The sequence below is a fragment of the Notamacropus eugenii genome, chromosome 4, assembly GCF_028372415.1.
Source record: "Notamacropus eugenii isolate mMacEug1 chromosome 4, mMacEug1.pri_v2, whole genome shotgun sequence".
Taxonomy (NCBI): Eukaryota; Metazoa; Chordata; class Mammalia; order Diprotodontia; family Macropodidae; genus Notamacropus; species Notamacropus eugenii.
In genome coordinates, this window is record NC_092875.1 from 175450236 (window position 1) to 175472988 (window position 22753).

General features: G+C 38.6%; 1 protein-coding gene across 12 annotated transcripts in view; it reads left to right on the forward strand.

The window, feature by feature from the left end:
- FARS2 (phenylalanyl-tRNA synthetase 2, mitochondrial) overlaps positions 1–22753 on the forward strand; it is a 643321-nt gene that overhangs the window by 212018 nt on the left and 408550 nt on the right. The gene's annotated exons all lie outside the window — the stretch shown is intronic.

Sequence of the window (22753 nt, forward strand, 5' to 3'; positions counted from 1 at the left end):
TATTATTATATCCCTATTATATGCAGTGCATAACATAGCTGCATGCTGGAAGTGTACTTCAAGATGTAGTTTTCATCCACTGTGTTTCTTTCTTGGGACTATGTTAGTGTTACTGTGGATTTCACTGATGAGGTTTTGTAGCTCTCCAGGCCTCCATGCAATTGACTGGTAGTGTCATCTGAGAATACGAACAGTTGAGAACCATCGCCATCCACTGGGAATTCCTTTTTTGTTTGAACCTGGGGAGATTCCATGATGATAGGAAAACACCTTAGGTGAACTTGTCTTCTTATTTTACAAAGAGTCCACAGATTGTTGAACAAAGTGACTCCCCCCACCCCCACCCCATAGTCATATAGACTTGAATGGTTTTATTATGGGTGTGGGAGAGACTTTGTCTGAAGAGAGCTTCCAAGGCTAGATTTTGTTCTACAAAGTCAACTGCTTATAAAATAATTAAGTGGTAAGTACAGCAGATATAAAATGCATGCAGTTTTGTCAAAAGACAAAAAAATGCTCTCCATTTTCTTGATAGTCTGTTGTTATGTGTATGTGTATCGTAGGTATTTAGGTGTGTAGCACAGACCATTCAGGTGGATCTTTACCAGTGCTATATCATTTTGTGATAATAAGCTTTGATCTTTAAAATTGGGGCTTCTCTCCTAGCCATCAGCTATTGGAAAGAAGATCTTTTTTTCCTATATAGTTTATAGATGCTGGCAATAAGCTTGAGCTCAGCAACCATTACTGGTTCCAGAAAGTAGATGATGAAACATTCTCCTCTCTTCCATATAGGATACAGGTGGTCAGTAGCAGAGCTGGGCCTTGGTCCTCTGATTATAAATCTGTAATTTTTCTATGACAGTGTTTCACCCAAAACAAAATAAAGTTACAGAAATGAAACTTAGATGAAGCACAGAGTAGCAAAGCTTAGTTTAGCAGTGTGTTTTAAAAAAAATTATTTTATTCTGAACTTAAGAAATAAAATTAGCATTTCCATAATATAGAATAGAATAAATAACATAAGAATATTATATATTATTTATATCTATTATATATTACAAGATAGAATAGAAAAAAAAGATGATAGTACGTGAAACTACAAGGCTATTACATACAACTTGCAGTTCCTTTTAAATATATATAATAAAGTTATCATGTAACTTTCTTCTTTTTTTCTCTCCCCTAACTAAGATGGCTATCATTAGACATAATATGATGTACATATAAGTAAAACCATTTGATACATACCCAATTATATACCAATATAGTTAACAATTTAAGTGAAATGCAAGAACATTTACAAAAATATAAATTGCCTAGATTAGCAGAAGAGAAAATAGGTTAACAGTTGAAGATATTTGAATCAGCAGTCACTTTAACACTATTGCCAGACATAGAGGTATTAGAGATGATGGGAATAACTTCTGCATGTCTTTTGGGCCTGTGTGGAGAGTGGAGGAGAGGAGAGATAGCATGTCATTATTGTCTGCATAGTGCTTAGCCTCTGGGAATAGTTCATTTTTTCCAGACTAGAAAAAGAAAGGGACCCAGAAGGTGGGCAATAAAGTGACTTTGTGCAGATCTTTTGTACCCTTCTGGTATTCATGAATATGTCCAGAAGGTTTGTATATTATTTAGTCAGCCTAGTAATTAGATCCACTGAACGTGAGGTCCTATTTCTGTTCCTTGAAATCCTGAGCCCGAGTAGCACAACTACAAAAGTACATTTTCCAATATTCTTGATGGTTTTTTATCAGGTTTATTCAGTCAGTAATTGGTAGAATTTAGTTATCTGAAACAAGTTTCTGAGCCATTATTGCACACTAATGAGGCTCTGCTGTCCTCCTGTTAAATCAATCCTGTCATGGATTCTTGGGGAAAAAATGAAGAAATTGAAAACTGACAATGTAAAATAATAATAAATTTGAGAGAAGAGATGATGAGAAAGGGGTGTTGACTTTGAGGAGGATGGAAAATTGGGAGTGTAAAATTGTTCAGTGATAGAGATGATATAAAAGGGCAACCAAAGAAATAGAAGAAAAGAAGGATTAAATGGAGACATTCACACTGTGGAGGTTCTTCTTTTTAAGGTGCAGTTACCATGATAGATCCCTGCAAAAAATCCATATGTGAAATTCTTATTTTGGCTTTTCACCATTAAATACTTTCAGTAGTATTCACTGTAGTCATTTAAGTATAAGTTTATTTGCAGTTGCTGTCTGGTTTGTCCTAAGGCTCATGAAAGCCTGCATAATTGAAATACAACATTAATACTTTAGACTACTTTTTGTCATAGTTTCATTCTTTTTTTTTCTCCAAGCTATTCATCAGAAATATTACCAGGCATCAGAACTGACTGGTGGAGCCTCTGTTTCTTTCTTTAATATTGTTCTCCCCTTCTCCCTTCTCTCTCTCTCTCTCTCTCTCCCTCTCTCTCTCCCCTTCTCTCTCTCACTCTCCCCCTCTCACTTCCTTTTTCTCTCCCCCCCTCACTATCTCTGTCTCTCTGTCTCTCTATCTCATTCTCTCTCTCTGTCTCACTCTCCCCCTTCACCTCCCCTTTGAGATGTAGCTTCTGTTGCGCGCATTGTGTGGGCTCACACCATAACCACACATTGTAGATTTGGGAGTCAGTTGCATAGCAATGATATTTGAATTCGTGAAGGCTGCCAAAGTCACACAGAGAGAGAAAAAAGAAGAGGGCTTAGGATGGAGCTTTTTGAGGTATGCCCACAATTTAGCTATACTACTTCATGTCTCTGTGACCCAGGCAGCTTTCTAGACAATTTTAGATCTAATTGCTGAGCAGCATCAGTGGAGGGACTTTCCATATGTGGAATTCCTCTGTTGGATGAAATCATGTGTTTGTACCAAAAATAAATCAGCACAGCAACAAAATGTCTTGAGTGGCAGATTAAAGAAATGTTGTACGTAGTATTCTTCAGCAAAGTATTTGACATAGTGCTGTATGCTAACTGTGTAGACAAGATGGGTTATTATGAGCTAGTGGGATAGATTTGGAACTAGTTAAATGACTAGATTCCCAAAGTAGCAATTAATGGTTTGATGTCACTTTGGAAGGAGATACCTAGAGTGCTCCCAAACATCTGTGTTTGACTCTGTATTCCTTAGCATTTTTATCAATGCCTAAGTTAAAGGCATAGATAAAATACTCATTTAATTTTCATGTGTCATGAAGCTAAGGGCAGAATACACAATATGTCATGATAATAAAACAACCAACATGCATTTATTAAGTTCCTACTGAGTACCAGGAGCTATGCTAAATGTTGGGGGATACAAAGACAAAAATGAAACAATCCTTGCCCTCAAGAAGTTCACATTCAGTCAGGAGAGGCAGCATTGTAGTCTTATAAGATTATACAAAGGAAATACAAGGTGATGTCTGTGAGGGAGGCACTAGTAGTTAGGAACATCAGGAAAGGCCTCATGTAGGAGGCTTCATCTAAACTGAACTTTGAAAAAAACTTGAGGATTTTAACAGTTGAAGGTGAGGAGGCAGTTCATTCCAGGCCCTGGGTTGGGGAGAGAAACAGTCTAAGGAAAAGCACAGCAATTGGGGTTGTGTGAATGACAGCATGCAGGCAAATATTCCTCAACTGTAGAATTGTGTGAAGGAATATGATAAGTCTGGAAAGGTAGATCAAAGTTTTGGATGAATGGCTTTGAATGCTAAACAGAGCAGTTTGTATTTTATTCTAGAGTTACTAGGGAGCCACTGGAGTTTAATGAAAAGAGAGTAACATGATGAGAACTTTGCTTTAGGAATATCAGTTTGGTGCTAGAAAGATGAATTAAGAAGATATTATAGTTGTCCAGGCAAGAAGTGATGAGAAATTGAAGTAAGGTCTTAGTTATGTGAATGTAGAAGCAGGAATGGATGGATTCAAGAAACATGGAAGTAGATTTCATAAGATTTAGTAACTGACTGACTCTATAGGGGAGAGGAGGGGATGTGAGATAGTGTGGTGTCAGGAAAAGTTATAATGGGTCAATCTTGGGTGACTAGAGTGGTGGTTAGAAATATGGGCATTTGGAAGAAGGGTACATTTTTTGGGAAAGATAATTCTGTTTTGGGCACTTTGACTTTGAGATACCTGTGGTAAATCCATTTGGAAATACTTAAGAGGCAGTTGGTAATGTGAGACAAAGGCTTAAGAGAGAGGGATCAGAGCTGGCTACCTAGACTTGGAAATCATCTGTGTAGAGATGATAGATAAACCCATGTGAGCTGATGCAGTCACCAAAAGAGAAGATTTTTAGAGGATGATGATTCAGGAAGAAGCCTTGGGATACACTGACATTTGAGGGCAAAATGTAGATGATGCTTCAGTGAAGGAGAGTGAAAGGAGTGCTCAGAGAGGTGGGAGGAGATCCAACAGAGAATAGTTGTTAAAGCCCAGAGAGAGTGTTTGGAAGAAGTGGGTAGTCAGCAGTGTCCAATACTACAGAAAAGTCGAGAAGTATGAGGCCTGAGAAGAGGAACAGCGATTTTGAGTGTAGGAGATTACTGGTAACTTCAGAGTGTGCAATATCAATTGAATGTTGAAGTGGGAAGCCAGATTGCAGGGCTTTGAGAAGTGAATGAAAGAAAAAGAGAGAATGAAAATAAGCAGCTTTTTTCTTGGGTTTTGCCCATGAACTGGAGGAAAGATGTAAGAATTAGCATGAGAGGATGGTTGGATCAAGTGAGTCATGTTTATAAGATGAGAGAGACCTGAGTGGCTTTGTAGGCAGCCAGCAATGAGCAATAGGTAGGGAGAAATTAAAGATAATTAGATAGATAATGGATGATTGCAGGGGCAATCTACTGGAGGAGGTGAAGTGCAAACAAGAAGAACAGTAAAAACCCCAAAGGAAATGAGCCAATGCCAACATACAAACATATTCATATACATATCTGGAGATATGTATATACATACATATATGCTAGAATAATGGACTAAGCCTAATAGGATCAATGTAAAGTCATCTATTCCTGTCCAAAAAATCAACTCCAAAGTGGGGACCGTGTAACTATTCATCAATTGAGGTGAAAGAGACCTGGGAATTTTAATGAGTCATAAGCATAAATGTGAGTCATCAATGAAACATGGCAGCAAAAAAACTAAAAACAAAAAACAAAACAAGTTGGAATATATGTCTGGAGAATATGAGAGACCTAGAACTCATGACATATCATGAATATTAGTTGAAGGAACTGGGATTGTTTAACCCAGAAAAGGGAAAGACAAAGCTTACGGTGACATGGTATCTGTCTTCAAATAAAGATATGAAGGATTGCCATGTCTAGGGGAGATTAGATTTACTCTACTTGTTCCCACAGGAAAACGTTTGGAGCAGTTGGATAAATGGAAGTGAGAGAGGACAATTTAAGGAAAATTTTGCTAATAGAACTATACAAAAATGGGATAGGCTGTCTCAAAAGATAGTGGGGTCCTCTTCTATAGAATTCTTTAGGCAAATGCTTGATGGCTTTTATTTGTCAAGGATATAATAAGGAAATGTCCTATTCAAGTACCAGTGGGTGCTGACTACCTTTAAGGACCCTTCCATCTCTGAAATTCTGTAATGACAGTAGAACTTTAAGATTTACTGGGCAATTTATCTACCTTGCATTTAGTCTTCACAAAAACACTGTGAATCTAGGTCTGGGATTTTTATCTGCATTTTGCAGGTAGTAAAACTGAGAGCAAGTCACATGAGCTGAGCTTACTTGCCCAAAGTCTTGTAGCTTGTAAATGGTAGAACTGGATATGATCTGAAGTGTTCCCACTCCAGTCCAGTACTTTTTACATTGTACCACAGATTTGATCTCTCTTGGTACATTCTCCTTCGAATAAAAACATGAAATTACACTTTTAATTTAGAGATATGACATTTCTGTTCTCTTTTCTTGCTGAGTATAAATATTTTGCATGTGTATGTGAAATGAGTTCTTTTTTTTTTTTAAATTTTCTCATGGCTTATCTTGGATCTTTAAGGGAATGTGATTTGCATTGTCTGTCTTAAGAATTTGATCTGCTTTATAATTGCATTGTATGAATGAAAATGGAATGATGTATTTTTTTTTGGTTCAAAATTAATTTTAAACAAAATCACAGTACTGTCCTGTGACCCAGGAACAGTCAGTATTTCCATAGAATCCTTCTTCTTCTCATTCCTGACTACTCTTTTCACCACTTTTTGCCGCATTTTGATTCATTTATTGCGAGGTAGGTGATGGTTGCAATGATTCAGAGAGGTGTTTCTTGTTCTTTATGAAGGTCTTTGGAGGTACACATTATTGCTTCAGAAATATTCAGACTTCTTTCCCACTGGATTCATTTAAGGTGACAATTTCTTTATATAGAGCATTCATAGATCATTGGAACTGGAAGAGAACATAGAGATTATCCTGATCAACCCCGTTTTCTTACAAACAAGGAAATTGAGATCTGTAGGGTTTGAGTGATTTGCTGAAGGGGTCCCACTGGACTGAAACCCAGGTCTCCTTAATATTTATCTAATGTTATTTCTATTATACCAGAATACCTTTCCAGAGTCATAACTTAAAATTTTGCCTCTGAGGTGAGAGGTATAATATGCACCTGAGTGAAGGGACATAACAGGTGTTCTCAGTTCAGATGAAGTGAGAGAGAGGGACATAAGAAACTCTAGGTCAGTGAGAGGCTACTTCTAGGGAGGCTAACCTAACTGGGAAAGTGGAGCAGGGTGGGTTAGGCAAGGGAAGAGCTTATCTAGGTGGTGATCATTAGAAAGGAAAGCCATCTGAGTCTTGTAGTTTCATTTTTTACTAATTATTCTTGCTTACTAGGTGATAAGTGCAGCTGTTTTCTGCCATATGAAGTGCTAAAAATGTTGTCTGCACCCATCTTGACTTTGGCTATCATGGAGCAGTTTCAGTTGCTTTGACTTAGTTAAGGCTCTGTACTCTTCTGATTGAACATGATCACTAGGACAATCTGTGCTGTAATTATTCTAGCATTTGATATTTATTGAACCCCCTGAGACAAAGGAATATATGAACACAATGAGAACAGATGGAAAGGAAACAGTCCCTTTGGCTACCCTTAAGGAAATTGCTTAAAGGACATTTCAAAAGTCAATCTCCTTGAGTTTTTTTCCCTCTTTTGTTTCTGCATAATACTTAAAATCATTGATTATAGGAAAAATGTCTTACTTCTAGTAGACATTACAGTTTACTGTTCCCAATTTTTGGGGGAGGTTTAATTCATTGCCAGAGTAACATCTGTTAAGTGTAATCTAATCACCTTGACAGAAACCATATTCTTGGACAGCTGAGTCAAACCACTCACAGTAAAACCAGAAAATCTTTAATTTAACAATGTGAGTCCAGTCTTCTCATGGCTTAACTTGTATCTTTAAGGAAATGTGGTTTGCATTTAGTTAATCTTAAGATTTTGATCTGCTTTATAACAGTATTATGTGAATGGAAATGGAATAGTTGTTTTTTGTTGTTTTTAAAGAATAAAGTCATGGTACTATCTAGTGACCCAGAAATAGTCTTCTAAAAATGGTGATTTTTTAAAAAAATTATGAATTGTTTTTTGATGAAATCTCCCCCCAAGAGCTTCTTTTTGTTTACTTTCAACAAAATTAAAAGACTGAAAAAAGGATGTTCTCATGTAACATATCTTACATTGTAGTAAAAACAATTGATCTGGAAAACAAATTGAGGGGAGAAATTTTTTTTTATTTTTTTAATAGTTTCATTTATTTGTTTTTAGATTTCAACTTTCATTTCCACAAAATTTTGAGTCCTGATTTTTCTCCCCATCTTTCCCCTCCCCCCACCAAATAACACCTTACATTCTGATTACACCTTCCCTCAATGTGCCCTCCCTTCTGTCACACCCCCACTCTTCCCTTATCTCCATCTTCTCTCATTTCTTGTAGGGAAAGGTACATTTCTATACCCCATTACCTGTATTTCTTATTTTCCAATTATATGCAGTAACAGTTCTCAACATTCATTTCTAATACTGTGAATTCCAACTTCTCTCCCTCCCTCCCTCCCCACCCATCCCCACTGAGAAGGCAAGCAATTCAATGCGGGCTATATATGTGTCATTTTGCAAAAGACTTCCATAATAGTCATGTTGTGTAAAACTAACTATATTGCCCTCCATCCAACCCTGTCTCCCTCTTTTTTTCTATTCTCTCATTTGACCTTGTCCCTTCCCCAAAGTGTTACTTCTCGTTACTCCTTTCTCCTGTTTACCTTCCCTTCTGTCATCCCCCTCACCTCACTTGTCTCCTTCTTCCCTACTTTCCTGTAGTGTAAGATAGATTTTCATACAAAATTTAGTGAGCATGTTATTCCCTCCCTAAACCCTATGTGAAGACAGTTAAGCTTCACTTTTCCCCTCTCACTTCCTCCCTTTTCTTCCTCATTGATAAAGTTTTTTCTTATCTCTTTTATGAGTGATAGCCTGCCTCATTCCATTTCTCCCTTTCTCCTCCCAGTATTTTCCTCTCTCACCCCTTAATTTTATTTTATTTTTTTATGGATATCATCTCTTCTGGTTTAACTAAACCTGTACTCTCTATCTGTGTGTGTGTGTGTGTGTGTGTGTTCGTGTGTGTGTGTGCATAATCCCTCCACCTACCCAAATACTGAGAAAAGTCTCAAGAGTTACAAATATTATCTTTCCATGTAGGAATGTAAACAGTTCAACTTTAGAAAATCCTTAATGATTTCTCTTTCCTGTTTACCTCTTCATGCTTCTGTTGATTCTTGAGTTTGAAAGTCAAATTTTCTATTCAGTTCTGGTCTTTTCATCATGAGTGCTTGAAAGTCCTTTATATCATTGAATGACCATTTATTCCCTTGAAGTATTATACTCAGTTTTGCTAGGTAGGTGATTCTTGGTTTTAATCCCAATTCCTTTGACTTCTGGAATATCCTATTCCAAGCCCTTCAATTCCTTAATATAGAAGCTACCAGATCCTGTGTTGTCCTGACTGTATTTCCCCAATACTTGAATTGTTTCTTTCTAGCTGCTTGCAATATTTTCTCCTTGACCTGGGAACTCTGGAATTTGGCTACAGTATTCCTAGGAGTTTCTCTTTTTGAATCTCTTTCAGGAGGTGATTGGTGGATTCTTTCAGTATTTATTTTGCTCTCTGATTCTAGAATATCAGGGCAGTTTTCCTTGATAATTTCATGTAAGATGATGTCTAGGCTTTTTTTTTTGGTCATGGCTTTCAGGTAGTCCCACGATTTTTAAATTGTCTCTCCTGTATCTATTTTCCAGGTTAATTGTTTTTCCAATGAGATATTTCACATTATCTTCCACTTTTTCATTCCTTTGGTTTTGTTTTGTAATTTCTTGGTTTCTCATAAAGTCATTAGCTTGCATTCTAATTTTGAAAGAACTATTTTCTTCAGTGAGATTTTGAACCTCCTTTACCATTTGGCTGATTCTGCTTTTTAAAGCCTTCTTCTCCTCATTGGCTTTTTAGATCTCTTTTTCCAATTGAGTTAGCCTGTTTTTAAAGGTATTATTTTCCTCAGCATTTTTTTGGTTCTCCTTTAGCAAGCTGCTAACTCGCTTTTCAAGCTCTTCTATGGCCTGAATCCATTTCATATTCATTTTGGAGGTATTGGAGGCAGAAGCCTTGACTTCCTCTGACAGTTTGCAGTGTTCTTCCTCATCTGAGAGGATGGAAGGAGATATCTGTTCACCAAGAAAGTAACCTTCTATGGTCTTAATTTTTTTCCCTTTTTTGGACATTTTCCCAGCCAGTTACTTGACTTCTGAATCCTTGTCAAGAGGAGGGTCCTAGTGCTCTTCCTCCCCCCAGGACTGTGCTCAGGGCTGAGATTCAGGTCAACTGCTCAATTCCCCCAGGGACTTTAGGTGGAGGCGGTGCTGCCACTGAGGGCTGAGGTTCAGATGAGGTGCCCAATTCCCCCAGAGGCTTTAAACTGAGCTGCCTAGACAATGGACCCAGGCTGCTTCCATGGCCCCCGAAGATGCCCGCTGCCTACTGCTGTTGCTGCTGCTGCTGCTGCTTCTGCGACCACCTGGGACCAGTGCTGGGGGGACCCCGCTCCCCTCTTTCTCAGCTGGGAAAGCCCTCCCACACTGACCTTTGAAGCTTTCTTTGGTGCCTGTGGGTTGAGGTATCTGGCACCCTCCCTGCTGGGAATTCTTCCCTGGAGGCCTGTTCCTCCCCATGCTGTGGAGCCAGGGCTGGGCTCCACTCTGCTCAGTGTCCCATGGGATAGACCTTTCCTGTTGGCCTTCCAGGTTACCTCTGGCTGGAAATCTCTTTCACTCTGTTGTTCTGTGGCTTCTGTTCCTCTAGAATTTCTTGAGAGTCATTTTTTACAGGTATTTTGTGGGCTGTGGGGGAAGTGCTAGAGTATATGTGTCTTTCTACTCCGCCATCTTTGCTCTGCCCAAGGAAAGAAAGTTTAAGAATCATCAAACTGCCTGGAAAATATGACCAGCAGAAAAACAGCCTAGAAATCACATTTCAAGAAGTCATAAAAGAGCTCATAGAACCACAGGACAAAGCAGAAAAAGAATCCATTACTCACCATCTCCTGAAGGAAATCCTAAAATGAAAACTTCCAGCAATATTATAGTCAAACCTAGAACTTGCTGATCAAAGAACAAATACTAAAATAAGCCAGAAAGAAAGATTCAAGTACCAGGGAGCCAAGTCAGGATCATACAAGATTCAGCAGGTGCCAGTATAAATGAGAATTTAGGAAACAGCATTCCAGAAGGCAAAAGGTATAAGCTTACAACCAGTTACAATTTGCCAGCAAAATTGAGTATACTCTTACTGGGCAAGAATGGATTTATAATGAAATAGAAGAATTCCAAGCATTCCCAAGAAAAGATCTAGAAACTCTGAAAATCCAAATATACAAAGGTAAATGTGAGCAAGAAATCATAAAGAACTGAATGAAAAGCCATTTATATTCTAGTGTGGGAAGATGAAACATATATTTCATGAACACTATCATCTGTCTGTTTCAGAACTCTGTCATCATCAGCATTTATAGATAGAGAGACAGAGGGCCTGAGAATGATTCTAATATGTTTTGATAATCCTTAGAAGAAGGGAATGGGAGAGTAAGGGAGGAAGAGGATGGAGAAAATTATCTCACAAAATTGGGCTGGAGAAGTAGAAGTCTAGAGAAGGAGTTGGCTAGATTATGTCAGAATTAAATCACATGGTCATAGGTGTAAAGCCTATCCCTTAGGACTTGGGATGGAAACCTAGGTCATCTGCTCTTTTCATAATATATATTCACTGCTCTTAACGTAATACCACACTTTCTTTGTATAAGTCAGGCATGCATGATATGCAGATAACAGTTAGTCATTTAATATTTCATTCAGTTAATGTCCATTCATGATTTGTTTATTTATTCAGCAACCATTTAATAGGCTACTATGTATACTTTGCTAGGTAAGAGGCAAAATACAGAGATAATGTTTGCAATTAAGTAATTGTGTGTCTTCTGTTATGCTGCTTTTGAATTGAGAGCCCCATGGATCTTACTTTCAGGATAATTAGACTATCATTCAGTAGATTTATTTCATTAGAATTAAGTAAATTAAGAGGGTAGAACAACTAGATAAGGTCTTCTGTTCTCCAATCTTGCTGCTCATCTCTTACCAAATTTCAACCCTGGATTTACTCCCACCATTCACCTCCTTTACTCCTACTCACAATCTGTTGAATGCAGCAAAAGGAAGTCTCATTACCATTCTGAATACATTATAAATTTACATTATCTGTTATCCCACCTTAAGTGTAGTTAGCTGGGTGACTCACTTAGATAGAGTGCCAGGCCTGGAGGCAGGAAGACTCATCCTCTTGAGTTCAAATCTTGCCTGAGACACTTATTAGTTGTGTGACCCTGGAAAAGTCACTTAATCCTGTTTGCCTCAGTTTTCCTCATCTATAAATTAGCAGGGAGAAGGAAATAGGAAACCACTCAAGTATTTCTGCTAACAAAACTCCAGATGGGGTCACAGAGAGTTGTACATGACTGAAAAACGACAGCAAATCCCACCTTGACTTCTTTATATGATTTTGTTTCTCAGTCTCCACAAAAGTGATTTCAGATATTTCTTTACCTCTTCAAACCTCGCACCTCTTCTCCTCCCTCTCAAATGAGGACCTCACCTCTTGCTTTATTGAGGTTACTTGACATGATCTCCCTGTTCTCCTGGTTTCTTCATCTCAAAGTCCCGTGACATTATCTTCTACTCTCTCCTCCTTTCGTCTAGTCTCTGACAGAGGTCATGTGTCCTTGATCCCATCCCCTACTGCTTTATTAGCAGACTGCATCTTCAGTCATTCTCCACTCCACCCTATCCCAAGTATTCAACTTCTCCCTTTGTACTGGTACCTTCTCTACTGCCTTTCAACATGTCCAGGTCTCTTCCTTCCTAAAACAAACAAAACTTTACCATCCACTCATGCTGTCTTCCTTTCACAGCAAAATTCCTTGAGAAAGCTGTCTAAACTATCTTCAATTCCTCTCTCACATTCCTCAACCCTTTGCAGTTTGGCTTCCACTCTTTTTTTTTTTTTTTAATTTATTTATTTATTTATTTAACTTTTAACATTCATTTTGACAAAATTTTGGGTTCCAAATTTTCTCCCCTTTTATCCCCTCCCCCTCCCCAAACACCAAGCATTCTAATTGCCCCTATGACCAATCTGCTTTCTCTTTTATCATCCCTCTCTGCCCTTGTCTCCATCTTCTCTTTTGTCCTGTAGGGCCAAATAACTTTCTATACCCCTTTACCTGTATTTCTTATTTCCTAGTGGCAAGAACATTACTCGACAGTTGTTCCTAACACTTTGAGTTCCAACTTCTTTACCTCCCTCCCTCCCCACCCCTTCCCTTTGGAAGGCAAGCAATTCAATATAGGCCAAATCTGTATAGTTTTGCAAGTGACTTCCGTAATAGTTGTGTTGTATAAGACTAACTATATTTCCCTCCATCCTATCCTGTCCCCCATTACTTCTATTCTCTTTTGATCCTGTCCCTCCCCATGAGTGTTGACCTCAAATTGCTCCCTCCTCCCCATGCCCTCCCTTCCATCATCCCCCCCACCCTGCTTATCCCCTTAACCCCCACTTTCCTGTATTGTAAGATAGGTTTTCATACCAAAATGAGTGTGCATTTTATTCCTTCCTTTAGTGGAATGTGATGAGAGTAAACTTCATGTTTTTCTCTCACCTCCCCTCTTTATCCCTCCACTAATAAGTCTTTTGCTTGCCTCTTTTATGAGAGATAATTTGCCCCATTCCATTTCTCCCTTTCTCCTCCCAATATATTTCTCTCTCACTGCTTGATTTCATTTTTTTAAGATATGATCCCATCCTCTTCAATTCACTCTGTGCACTCTGTCTCTATGTGTGTGTGCATGTGTGCATGTGTGTGTGTGTAATCCCACCCACTATCCAGATACTGAAAAGTTTCAAGAGTTACAAATATTGTCTTTCCATGTAGGAATGTAAACAGTTCAACTTTAGTAAGTCCCTTATGACTTCTCTTTGCCGTTCACCTTTTCATGCTCTCTTCATTCTTGTGTTTGAAAGTCAAATTTTCTTTTCAGCTCTGGTCTTTTCATCAAGAATGCTTGAAAGTCCTCTATTTCATTGAAAGACCAATTTTTCCCCTGAAGTATTATACTCAGTTTTGCTGGGTAGGTGATTCTTGGTTTTAGTCCTAGTTCCTTTGACTTCTGGAATATCCTATTCCATGCCCTTCGATTCCTTAATGTAGAAGCTGCTAGATCTTGTGTTATCCTGATTGTATTTCCACAGTACTTGAACTGTTTCTTTCTAGCTGCTTGCAATATTTTCTCCTTGACCTGGGAACTCTGGAATTTGGCTACAGTATTCCTAGGAGTTTCTCTTTTTGAATCTCTTTCAGGAGGTGATTGGTGGATTCTTTCAGTATTTATTTTGCTCTCTGATTCTAGAATATCAGGGCAGTTTTCCTTGATAATTTCATGAAAGATGATGTCTAGGCTCTTTTTTTGATCATGGCTTTCAGGTAGTCCTATAATTTTTAAATTGTTTCTCCTGGATCTATTTTCCAGGTCAGTTGTTTTTCCAATGAGATATTTCACATTATCTTCCATTTTTTCATTCTTTTGGTTTTGTTTTGTGATTTCTTGGTTTCTCATAAAGTCATTAGCCTCCATCTGTTCCATTCTAATATTGAAAGAACTATTTTCTTCAGTGAGCTTTTGAATCTCCTTTTCCATTTGGCTAATTCTGCTTTTGAAAGCATTCTTCTCCTCATTGGCTTTTTGAACCTCTTTTGCCAATTGAGTTACCCTATTTTTCAAGGTGTTATTTTCTTCAGCATTTTTTTGGGTCTCCTTTAGCAGGGTGCTGACCTGCTGTTCATGCTTTGACTGCATGTCTCTCATTGCTCTTCCCAGCTTTTCCTCCACCTCTCTAACTTGATTTTCAAAATTCTTTTTGAGCTCTTCCATGGCCTGAGCCCATTGAGTGGGCTGGGATACAGAAGCCTTGACTTCTGTGTGTTTGCCTGATGGTAAGCATTGTTCTTCCTCATCAGAAAGGCAGGGAGGAAATGCCTGTTCACCAAGAAAGTAACCTTCTATAGTCTTATTTCTTTTCCCTTTTCTGGGCATTTTCCCAGCCAGTGACTTGACTTCTGAATATTCTCTTCACACCCACTTCGCCTCCTGCTCCTCCCAGCCAGTGCTTGGGGTCTGAGATTCAAATGCTGCTTCCCAGCCTCAGGGCTTTTGGCGGGGGCAGGGCTGCTATTCAGTGTGAGATTAAGTTTAGGTGCTCAGGTGGGGGCAGGGCTGCCTCACGGGCTCAGTTCCCTCAGGGGGTTTATGCAGAGACCTTCAACAATGGATCCAGGCTCCTGCCTGCTTGTGGAGCCCCGGTCTTCTCCCGCCTCCGCTGTTGCCTCCCAAGGGGGCCTGAGTCATGGGGGCTCCCCACTCCCCTCTCGACCCACCGAAGACACCCTCTCACCGACCCCCGTCACCCGTGGGTGGAGGGACCCGTGCAGCTGCTGGAGATCCCGTCCCTGAAGTCTGCTAGGATCTGCTCCTCTCGGTGCCGTGGCCGCAGCAGGGCTGTGCTCAGCTCCCAGTCTGTGGTGCCCAGTCCGCGGCACAAAGGACCTTTTGCGAGAGGTTTGCAGGTCCCTCTGGAACAGAAATCTCCTTCGCTCCACTGTTCTGTGGCCTCTGTTGCTCCAGAATTCGCCGTGAGTTCCTTTTTACAGATGTTCTATGGGCTGTGGGTTCGGAGCTATGTGTATGTGCGTCTTTCTACTCCGCCATCTTGGCTCCGCCCCTCCCTGGCTTTCACTCTTATGACACTCTTATAACACAGCTGAACTTGTTTCCAGTGATATCTAAATTGTCCAGTATTATGATCTCTTCTCACTCCTTATCCTTTTGGATCTCTCTGCTTTCTTTGACACTGCTGACTACTCTCTCCTCCAGGACACTCTTTCCTCACTGGATTTTCATGATAATACCCTTTTCTGGTTCTCTTCCCACCTTTCTATCCACTCTTTCTCAGTCTTTTTTAATTATCATTGTTGTGCCCTCTGACTGTGGGTTTTCCCCATATTCTGTTCCAGGCTTTTCTCTTCTGCCTCTTCACTCTCTATCCTGAGAATTTCACCAGCAAGAGCATGGTTAATTGTCATCTAGAGATAGACAATGTACAGGTCTATAAACCAGTTCCACTCTCTCTTCTTTAGACTTCAGACTCACATCACCATTTGCCTTTTTGACGTTTCAAGCTAGTTGTCCTAGAAACATCTTATACTTCACATGTACAAAACTAAATTCATTATCCCAAATATGTTCCCTCTTCCACAGTTTCCCATTGCAATTAAAGTAACTACCACTCTTCTAAGTTTCCAGATTCACAATCCTGGCATTATTTTGGTCTCCTCAGCATATCCTAAGTCACGTATCTGATTAATTGCCAAATCTTGCTGTTTTTCTCTCTTCCTTAAATTCAGGTTATCACCTCTCACCTAGATTATCACAACAGCCTCCTAATTGTTCTTCCTGCTTCAGGTATCTCCCTACTTCATTCTTTCTCCATTCTCTATTCATTCTTCATAGTGCTGTCAAAGTGATTTTACTGTAGGCACCCTTCTGACCAACATTCAGCTACCCTCCAATGGCTTCCTAATGCATCTCTCTCTCTCTCTCTCTCTCTCTCTCTCTCTTTTTGTATTGCTTTTAAGATAAAATAGAAACTCCTTTACTTAGCTTCTAAACCCCTTCACATTCTGGTACCAATGTCTCTTTCCAGTCCTATTGGCCTTCTCTCTGTATCTCAGTCACAGGATTTGCTCTTCTGTCTTGGTAGCACCTTTGCACTAACAGTCTCACATGCCTGGAATTCACTCTCACCTTACCTCCACCTTTTAGAGTCCCTCTCTTTAATATTTAGCTCAAGCACCACCTTCTACATGAAATTTCTTCTGATCCCTTTCCCCTTCTGTTAGCATGTTGCACATATTTTTATTTATTAATTTTATTTTATGCTTTAAATATATAGAATAAATGTATATATAATTGTCATACATATATTTGTATATGTAAATACCTATTCATACAATATATGCATATATGCATATGCGTATATGTACATTTAAATATATATATAAATATATTTATACTTGTATGTATGTGAATATATCTATGTATCTCTATATATCTTGTTCCTTCATTTTGGCAGTATTAACATTCACCAGTATTTCCTTAATAGAGCTTTTTTTCTCCATACTCATAGCATGGAGAGGCCCAGGTTCTTCCTCCATTCTAAGGATAAGTATTTAAGGATTCAGTTTCCCTAGAAAGAGACAGTTGTCCCCAGGACCTGATTGGCCTGGGGTTTCCTGAAGCAGTTTCCTGGTCACTTAAAAGGATTAAAAATTCCCAGTCATGGGCAATCAGGGTCTCTAAGACTTGGTTGATTCTGAAGATCATATGATTCACAATATCCTTCACTATATCCTCTTCTGATTTGCAGACATACTTCCATATGGAGATTGGGGCGATGAGGAACAGAGAAGCTAATGACCACTGTATCCTTGTTGCGTATTCTTACTTTGTTAGGGTAAAGTAACCTCCATTTGTCATCTGTTCCATGAATTATAAGTGCCCCATCTTGTCCTAGTGTTGAATCTGAATGCTGTACAGCATGAGAGCCATCTCTAAAAATTTTTCATTAGAATGCAAACTTCTCATATGTAGAGATTATTTTTTTCTTTGTACTTGAATCTCTAGTGCCTACCACAATTCTGGGCACACAGAAAGACTTAAAATATTTACTGACTGGCTGATATCTTAATTTGGCAGACCTTGAATGTTTCATAATCTGCTTGGGCTCATCTAATACCTTTCATTTAAACAGCAACAGCAACAACAGCAACAACAACAACTACTACTGCTACTACTACTACAGCTTCTCACTTATAAATCCTACATTACCTACTGGCAAAATGACAGAAAGTTTCATTCCAGTCAATGGCAGCTTAGTATATCCCGAGATATGATTTACGTGTGTTTTTTTGGAGTGAGCTTAAGTCTCTTTATTCTATAAGAAGTTATTTTTTATGCTAATACAAGTATGTATTAGTTGTCCTGTCATACTGATGTGATCTTCCACTTACCGTATTTCATATTAGTAGTTTGAGCTGCTGATTTTGTTGCTGGATTTTTGAGATGAAGAGCTTTGAAATTGTGACTACTTAAAGCTTTTCCAAAATCTGCCCTTGGTTTCCTAAGGGTTCTAAAAGACTAGGTCCCACTCCCTGCAGTATAGTTTCTCTTGGCCAGGAATGAGTTTTTTTTTCCTTGAGTTCCTTTGAATAGGCAATGTAGGTTGAAGATCTGTCTGGAGACTCTCACTATACAATATTATTGTCAAACAACTTGATTCACATCCTAGGGAGACCAACAGTATAGTATAACCTTTTTCCTCTATGATTTATTCCTCCCTTTCTCCATCTCTATCATTATCACCACTCTAAAGTTTTTTGCTGCCTTGTTCAAGGTATGGTTTTTGTGTGTATGTGTGTAAAAATACTCATTCATTCATTAAATAAAAACTTATTAGTTGTCTGTCTATGGAAGTGTGTCACTTTGTACACTGAGAGAGAAAGGCAAGACAAATAGTGTGTATTTTCCATGTCATAGTGGAGACAATAAAGACTGTACCATGTCTATTTTTTTTAACAATGCTTAAACCTCTGCCTTTGTCAGGTGCATTGCTGAAATCTAAATATACCATACCAGTGGATTTCTCCTAAATCAGTCAGAAAAGAAAATGAGGTTAGTCTGATATGACTTATTTTTTTAATGAACTCATACTGACTTCTAGCTATCACCTTCTTCCTCTTTAAGTGTTCACAAACAGGTCTTTATTAGTCTGTTCTAAAAATTTTCCAGGAGTCAATGTCAACCTCATTTTAAGCTGAAATATCTAACTTCTATCTTTTTTTAAGAACTGAAATATTTGCACACCTCTGGTCCTAAGCCAGATGTCTGTTATGATTCCTCGATGATGGCTAGGACCAAGTTAGCAGTCATGTCTACAAGTTCTTTCCTTATCCTGAGATTTGCTTTGTCTGAATCAGGTGACTCAACCTAACTGAAGTTGGGTGTGTTCTTATTCTCTCTATACTTATCTTGGGCTTCATTTCTCTGTTAGCCACAAACCAGTCTCCTTGGTAGGGAAAACAGGAACAAAACCAGTGGTGCATGGTCCTGCCTTCTTCCCAACATTAGTCATCATCTTCCTAAACAATGACAAGAGAAGGTTCTATCCTTGCGTTTTCTTCTTGTCCCCATCATACTTAAAAAAAAAATCCATAAACTCTTTTTATTGTCTTTACATTTATGATGTTCCTCAGTTCAAAATGATAGAGCTCTTCCAAGGCCTTGCAACTTTGTGATCCTCAGTTCTCTGCCTGCATTTATGATTCTGGCCTTTTAAAATCTGAATTCCTCAATGAGCTTCCTGTTCATCAATGGACTTTTTATTTGCCACCCCCTTTTCTACCTGTTCTGGGGTTCCACTGGACTGCTATTAGAGGAGAGTATTGAAACTTCTGCTTAGATAGAGAAAGAACAGAGCCTTCCAAAACAATACTCCTTCAGAGATTCAGAGACACAGAAATACTCTTCTGAGCCAGACTCAGGAGAAGAGTGTCTCTCCTCTGAGCTACCCTCCCTGCCTCTGCCCTCTAATTTTTTCATCTAGTGGACATAGATATTTTTGGTGCTCCTGATTCTGCCATGTTAGGAATATGAACATTTGTTTTGTTGCTGAATCTTTTCTCTCTTTCTCTCCTACTTGCCCTTACAGAGAGGTATTTCATTCCTATATGAAGAAGTTAGGTAGTGATCAGAACATCATTATATATCTTATTCAAGGACCAGAAAAGCTTACCATGGAAGAAAAGGGGATCCTTAGAGATTCTCCATAGGCTATGTTCTGCTAGATTCTTCTCTATGTAGACTCCCTTCATACATTTAACTAAGCTTGAATCTTTTCAGTCACCTTGATCCTTAGGAGAATTATGTTCAAAATTGTCTGGTCTTGCAGAATTATCTTCAGGCCTAGTTATTACTTTATATTTTGTTATTCTTATAGTAGTCTAGGAGCTTAACTATCAGGTCTGTGGTCAACCAGGTGATGGCCTCTTCTATGGAGGGAGGAGGTCCCTGCGGTCTTAGAGGAATCTTTCCTGTATCATCATGAGGCTTTCTTCTATCTTGCCCATTCCTTGCAGTGTGATCTAGTAGAAGAAATAGCCCATTGTTATGTTTATGCCCAAAGGAGGTCAGAGACCAAAAGAAACTCCAGAATATTCATAGCAATGTTTTTTTGTGGTTACAAAGAACTAAAAACACAATAAAAGGCAGTTAAATACAGAGTATTTCAGAAGAATGATCTGGAAAAGATTCATATAGAAGTGGTGCTTGAGTTGTGTCTTGAAGGAAGAGAGGTATTCTCTGAAATTGAGGTGAGCACATAGTGTGTTCTAGACATGGCTGATTGCCAGGGGAAAGGTTCTGAGAAGGGATATCAATGTAATGTAAGAGGAATAGAGAGAGTATGTCCTGGAATATGGGAAGGGGAGTAATGCCAGTGAGGACAAATAGGTTGGAACCAGGTTGTGACTGTCTTTAAAAGCTAAACAGAAATTTATATTTGACCTAGAGACCATGGGAGACACTGGTCTTATTGAGCTTAAGGAAAAACACTTTTGCAGCTATGTGGAGGATGGCCTGGAATGGTGAGACATTAGAGGAAGGAATACCAATTAGGAGACAGTTGTAAACATCAAGGCGGTGGATGAAGAGGTACTCTATGATTATGGAATAAATCTCTTTCTGACCTTCAATTTCCCAGGAACAAACCATTTGTTTTGTACTTCTGGCCTTGAGTTTCTATCTCTTAGCCTTCCTCCCATTTTTGATTTGTTGGTTGCCTGTACCTTATGTGCCTTTGCTTTCCTGGCACCAAAGCAAAATGATCAAATTGTCTTCTACTGTCTCTGTCACTTTTCAGAAAAGGAATTGGGTTTGCCCTAAGTTTATGTTTGTTCATGTCATTTACTGACCCGTGTCTCATTGAATATGAAAGTCTTCTTTTGTTGTGGATGAGAAACAGTGTGGGACAGTGGAAAAAATGCTAGAAAGTTGGAGGACTTGGGTTCAAATCCCAGCTCTGTTACTTGCTGTCTGTTTCACTTTGGATGTCACTTAACCTTTCTTGGGTCCCAAATTCTTTATCTGTAAAATGAGAAGACTGGACAAAATGATCTCTAAGGTTTATTTCTGCTCTAAACTTATGATCCAGTTACTTTTCTTCTCACTGTCTTTTCATGAGACTCTTTGGAATTGAATAGAAACAAAAGGAATCAACAATATTCTGGTTGCAAAGTATACCGAATTATCACAGTTTCTGCTGAGAGGATCGGTCAGAATCAGGCCAGGACCAGGGTGGCCACTATTTCTCTTCATAAAACCCAACATGTATATCTAACAAGATTCACAGAAACTTGCTTAAAATGTTAAGGCCACATGGGAGAGTTTGATGCCCTGGAGAATATAAAACTGTCCTGAGGAAGGGACTGCTTCCACACATAGCACTTACCTCCCCTGTCATACTCATTTTAGCACTCAAGGATTTGTGATTTCACTGCTGTGGACTCTTGCCAATGTAGGTCTCAGTCCCTCCCACTGTTTAGTCAGTGGTCTTCATGAGCTATGGCCTAGCCTTCTAATGATTGGTTTTTCCAGTTTTCCATTTCCATTTTCATTTTGGCCAAACCCCTACTTCATAGTTTATAGTAACTGTTACATCCTTCCCAAACCAAGTGTCATGTTGACCCTATGATGAGATGTTGAATAGAACTTTTTGTGCAGTTATCATAACATTTTTTGGGGAAAAAATTATATATTATGCCTCTGATATCAGTAGCATCAGGTGAAAAAAAATGAATCCCCATCCTGGATTTCTCTACACTCAGACAGCCAACACTCAGAAACCACTGTCTGATGGCTCTTCAGGCCGTCACTCAGTGCAAATTAAACCTCAGATTCCAAATCCAGTTCCAAATGCAATTCATGAACAAGATAGGACAGTGTTCTGCCCTCCAAACAACAGTGACAACATGTGTGTGTATACACATGTGTAAGTACACATACACACATATATATAGATACATTGTGTCTCTATATACATATACACACATATAAACTTTATGTGTGTGTGTATATATATACATATATATAATATTTATGCTCATGAGAAGAAAAAGTTACAGCCCTAGTATAATAGGATTTATAGTGAGAAAGGACCATAAAAATCACCTAGTTCAAGCCTTCCCCCCTCCTTATTTTACTGGTGAGGAAACTGAAGCTCAGAAAAGACAATATTATGTATAATATTATGATTATGCTGATATATATAATATAAAGCACACACTTAAAGCATCTCTATATATAAAACACATACAACAAATATATACGGCATATATGTGCATGTGGGGAAGTGTGGGTGTGTGTACATGTATATAAATGTATATGTTTATGTGTGTGTACATATATACACATATGCACATACACATATATACACACACTCATATATATATATATATAAAATAACTATTTCCCAATCCATATCTCATCTAAACCAGGGAATAATAAGTGATTTATTATATAGCAGCAAGATTTGGTTTAAAATACTGGTGTTATAGAAGAAAACATCTTATTAAAATGATTACTGCCAAATAAGATCAACTGAAGAACAATGTTCCAAGCATAAACAATTTATTAGTGAAGGGTGAATTACCAATAAATAAAATTCAGCTTCCTTAGCAAAGCTAAGACCCCCGAATGAAAAGGACAGCTCACTGTTATAATTTTTGGGAGGTACAGAACAAAGAATAGGACTTTGTATGTGGAGAACAAGTTATGATTGTTTAAAAGAGGTCACCATCATAAGTGGTGAAATCAGTATGATTGGTTACAGATCTGAGGTGTTGGAGAAAATATGACTGGTTGTAAATTGGAAACGCTGGGCTAACAACAACCTTTCTTTCCCTCCTGTAACTAAGAATTGTTCATTATTTGAGTTTACCTGCGAGGTTAGAGATAGCGGACCAGACTTCTTTGGA